This window comes from Ictidomys tridecemlineatus, unplaced genomic scaffold, assembly GCF_052094955.1.
Source record: "Ictidomys tridecemlineatus isolate mIctTri1 unplaced genomic scaffold, mIctTri1.hap1 Scaffold_93, whole genome shotgun sequence".
Taxonomy (NCBI): domain Eukaryota; kingdom Metazoa; phylum Chordata; class Mammalia; order Rodentia; family Sciuridae; genus Ictidomys; species Ictidomys tridecemlineatus.
In genome coordinates this window covers 276,296-281,541 of record NW_027526152.1, presented here as the reverse complement: position 1 = coordinate 281,541, position 5,246 = coordinate 276,296, and the positions used below count along the sequence as shown (strand labels likewise).

The 5,246-nt window shown below is 42.0% G+C and overlaps 1 long non-coding RNA gene across 1 annotated transcript; it reads left to right on the top strand.

Annotated features, from left to right (window-relative positions):
• The first annotated feature begins 414 nt into the window (after nt 1-414).
• LOC144374896 (uncharacterized) lies at nt 415-3,624 on the top strand. Its single transcript, XR_013434150.1, has 3 exons — nt 415-825; nt 1,086-1,352; nt 1,936-3,624. It is a non-coding gene; the product is annotated as an uncharacterized LOC144374896 (long non-coding RNA).
• Nucleotides 3,625-5,246: the final 1,622 nt, after the last annotated feature.

Genomic DNA, 5,246 nt, shown 5'->3' with positions numbered 1-5,246 from the left:
AAAGAATGGGGAAAGGGTGTGGTTTGGCTAGAGAGGTTCCCTGGAATCTGATGATCAGCTCATAGGGCACCAGCCTAGGACACCAGACTAGGTTCTGTGCTCCTGTGTGGCAGCTCCCTTCTGCTGCCATGTTCCTGTATCTACTCCATGATGATCTGCCTGAACACCAAGACCATGATGAATTGACCTGTGATCCCTGATGCCTCCTTTTTCTCTCTATTGGAAATACTGACTGTTCAGCTAGGTTTTAAGTTTCAGGAGGACAGATACCATCTTGTATTTTTTGTAACCAAAAGTTAGTAGAGGTCACTGAAAGTGCTTTCAGATTTTCTCCTGGTAACACTGTGCCTGTGAGGGGTCCCTGATAGAACAAGAGCATCCTACAATCTCAGTTAAATGTGACACCAAAATAAGGATCTAGAAGATTAAGGGGGTCTAGGATAAAGAGTCCTCTATCTGCCAGCCTGGCCCTTCAGAGGGAGTCTGAGAGTCACAAAAGGATGGGAACTAATGGCCCTCTTCTCCCTGTCCTGAACCTCACATCCATATTTCTCTCACAGTTACCCACTCTCTTTGCCTCAACTTCACTGTCAAATCTCAGTCCAGACCTGGGGAGTGCTGGTGTGAAGTGCAGGGCTCAGTGGATAAGACTGCTTTCCTTCAGTATGACTGTGAGAGCAATAAGATCAAACCTTTGGGTCACCTGGGAAGGGAGGTGAATGCCACCAAAACATGGACACAATTGACCGAAATGCTGAGAGAACTGAGGCAAGATCTCAGGATGATCCTGCTTGACATGGACTTGGAAAAAAAATAAGACCATGGGTAAGTATGGAATGGGGTGAAGAGATAAAACAGGAGAGAGGAAGGGATGGAGTGTACATGTGGAGGAGGCTTTGGATGTATTTGTGTAAAAGAGATTAACATTGGCCCAGCCTTAGAGGGATGTGGGGCTTAATGGGCAAGAAAGGGCAAATCTGGAAGAAAAGAATAAAGGCCTCTAAATGTGCAGAGAAATGCTCAACTTATTGGGAGGTGATGAATCTATCAAGAGTGAAAGATGATAGTTTTGTTGTGTATTGCAGGTCATCTCACCCTGCAGGCCAAGATGTCTTGTCAGTTTGAAGGAAAAAATCACATTGGTTCATTCTGGAATTTCAGCATTGATGGACAGCCATCTCTCTACTTAAATGTGATGCACATGGAGTGGACAGTGATTAATCCTAGAGCCAGAGGGATCAAGGAGAAGTTGGAGAATGAGAAAGAACTGACAGAACGTTTAAGGAAGGTCTCCATGGGAGATTGCAATCAGTGGCTCGGGGAATTCTCAGAGCACTTGGAGGAAATGCCAGGTAGAGAGCTGAGTTACTATGAAACTCAGCAGGATGGGAAAGATGTGGGAATTCTCTTTAAAGGTCTGATGACTTCCCTGTGGGGTGTGAGCATGTGCATATAATGGAAAATTTGATGGGCTGAATGACTGACTTCTTCATCGGCTTCTTGACTGGACAATCAGTGATAGCCATGTGGATTTGTCACTAGCCTCCTTTATCATCTCACCTCCCAAGGTCTCTTCTTTACAGAAGCCCCCATTGTCCATTAATCAATGATGCAGTCATTAATGGTCGGCCAACTAGTTCCCAGGTATATATATATATATATATATATATATATATATATATATTCTGTAAACTTCCAGGCCTTCTCTTGTTACAACAAATTGGATGGACTTTTGCTGTCCCCTCCAGTTGTAATGTGAGCTGTATAAGGACATAGCACAACCTCTGTTCATCTCTGTACCCCCAGGACCTGGTAGAATAATTGTCCCATGATGAGTCAGTATATATGAGTTGAATGCACTGTATGGGGAAAACAGGTGCTAAACAATGGATATTTTTAATTTTGACAGGGATTTTGCTCTTTTGTTTGTTTTAGCACCAACATCAACAGTCCCAGTTACCAGTGGGTCTCCACGTACCTCATCTGTTTCAGTGACCAGCTTAGGGATCATCATTGTCTTAATTTTAGTCGTCAGTCATCATCATCTTCATGCCCATCAAGTTGTATAGGAAATCAACAGACACCATGAAAGGTGAGGAATAGTCTGTCCTCTGGCCTTTGGGTGGTGCTGTCTCAGTCTGGTAGGGCCTTAGGACAGGTGTCCCACCAGTTTCACCCAAGCCCCTGGCCACTGATATCTCTCCACAGAAGTAATGCCCTTCCTTAGCCTTGAGCACTGCCCATTCCACAGTAGTGCTGGAATGACTGCTGCTGAGTAGAGGAGGCCACTGTAGGTAGCACAGCAGTGCAGTGAGAGGAGGGACACATAGGAGTCTCCTCCTGAGTGGGGCAGTGCCTCAGATCTGGAGAATCTGGTGGGTGTTGGCTCCAGATCTTTGGTTGAGGAGTTATTTGCTCTCTGGGAAAATATAACACAGGTTAATAGTTTTCCTTAATGTGTAGAAGCTGTTCCATCATCTACTATGTCTTCTGTGGACCATGGGAAGGAAACATCATCAGACCACCCTTGGTGGCAAGAAGTGTCCTTAGATGACTGTCTCTACTCTGCCACTCTTTCCAACAAACTTTCCTCCATTTGAGTGGAATTGGAAAGCCTGTAGACATTTTCCTTATTTATAGAGGAAGATGATTTAAAAGGATATTTATCTTGGTTTAATGAGGTTTATCTATGTATTCACACTTATTTTTGTATATAATTAAGTTACTGATGGACAGAAACCACAAGTCAACTCTGCTAACTCACTAGATATTATGACACAAATGATTAAGGCCATAGAGTGAAGTGACATGTGGATATATTAACATCTTGTTGTGACACCTGGCACAAAAGCTCTTAGCAACCTTCATTGCAACCCAGAGGAACAAGGCATGTTCTGTCCAAGAAAGATTGGATCTGAAGCCCTGGAGGTGGGCAGGAGGCTCTTTCAGATATTCTTTCCTTAAGGGCTCTGCCGCAGCCTTGGGGATAAGGGCTGCTCCCCAGACACATCATCTATGAATCTTTAGAGCTGTTTCCCTCTCAATAGATAATCACTGTTAGAATTAATAATTCCTCATACTAAACATTGCCTCTATAAATTACTTTAGTTTTAGTTTCACAATTGGACCTAGAGTGACACCACTGCTCTCCAAATCATTATTCTGTATTATTTTGGCATGGCCAGTGAGTAACTCACCACACAAATGCCCCTTCCCAATGCATACTTCTCAGTCTTCTCTAAAACTACCAGTGAAGTTCCCAGTGACTGAATACGCTGAAGCAGAAGGATCACAAGTTCAAAACCAACCTCAGCAACTTTTTTTTTTAAATGGCATCTTTTTTTTCTTATAATATTTTTGTTTTGTTTTAGTTATTTATTTTTAGTATTTTTATTTGCTCTTTTTAATTATACATGATAGTAGAACGTATTTTGACATATCATACATACATGGAGTATAACTTCCCATTGTTGCGGTTTTTACATGATGTGGAGTTACACTGTTCATGTATTTATATATGAACATAGGAAAGTTATGTCTGATTCATACTGTTTTTCCTTCTCCCACCCCCCTCTGTTTCCCCATTTACCTGTGTCTAATCCCGAGAACCTCCCCTTATTGTGAGTCAGCCTGCAGCCTCAGTAGCTTAGTGAGGCTAAGCAAGTTCGAAAGACTGTATCAAAAATAAATAAATTTCAAAGCACTGGCAGTATAGCTCCGTGGTACTGTGCCTTTGGATTCAGTTTCCAATATCAAAAATTTCTATTTCTTAATAAAAAGTAAAATTGTATAAGTAAATATTACCTAATATTTTCAAAAGATTAGTCTACCATTCATGTCAGTATGAAACACATGAGATCATCTGAACAGGTAAATGTTGTTGCCCCTGTACACCCAACATAGGAAGCCTATTTAAGAGCTGGAGGAGCACACTTGTTTCCTCTTGGAGTTCTCACAATTTGTCTTGAAAACTGGTTCAAGAATCTTTTACAAAAAATTATATTTTCCAAGTCTCATAACAAGAAGACTTAGGTAGTCCTTCTAGAACTCTCCTCTAAACCAGCACTTCTCAACTACAGATGATTTTGTCCATCAGTGGAACATTTGGCACTTTCTGGAGGCAAATTAGGCTATTACAACTGGGTAGAGGGTGCGAACTATCTGGCCCAAATGGCAGTAATTATCAGGCTAAGAAATCTCTCAGAATTTGGACTGGCCTGTGCCCATTGCCCATAACACATTACCACACGTCGCTCACATCCTCCTTGGGTGAGGAAGTGGGTACCCATCAGAGGGATGGACTGCTGTGAAATAAAAGCAAAAGGCAAGAATTATATATTTTCAAAGCAATGTCATGACCTGTTTAGCTGACCAGAGGGGTCTGACTTCTAACAAAGAAAAAGCCCATGCTTGCTTATTTATAGTGGTACAGAACAAAGGGGATAGATAGAGATTTCCTTGGGGCAGGAAGGTGGACAGGATGAGAGTGGAGACAAACAGGTTGTTTATCCTTGGCAGGTTATGCCTATTTCCAGTGGCTGTGTTTGAACAAGAGCTTAGAGCCAGGTCAGGATCCCAGCATGATCTGGGATATCTCCAACTAGAGAATTCTACCCAGGAGTCCTGGAAGACTGACTTCCCTGCCTTAATGGCTCCAACATTGTACAGTTTGCATACAGTTCACACATGGCTCCTAACACATAACACAGTTCCAACAGTGGCCAATCTTATTGTCTGCACATTCATCAAAGCCCAGGAATGGAACTTATTTGCACAGGAAATTAGAATTTACTAGAATACTGAGGACTGTCATTATCCTGGCTCTCCCCAGGGGCACTCCTATTATCAGGTCTATTCTCTTCCTCTAAGTCCAAGATTCACTCCTTTTGGCTGAACTCTAGAATTATTGTTCAAACTGAAGTAAGGCAGAAAATCATTCAGTGCTTGAAGCTGACAAACATGAATGTCAATACAAAAGGAGCACCCAGTTTGAAGCAAGAGATGGTGATCAGAAAAAAATGGAAAGAACCAGACACTAAAGGGATGGTTTATAACTCATTATTGTAATTTCTGACTGCAAAATTGATTCATACTGATCACAGATTGTTTTAGTCAGCTTTTTCACTGCTATGACTAAAAGACCCAACCAGCACAACTGTAGAGGAGGAAAAGTTTATTTAAGGGCTCACAATTTCCAAGGTCTTATTTCACAGAAGGCCAGCTCCATTCCTCGAAGCTCATGGCAC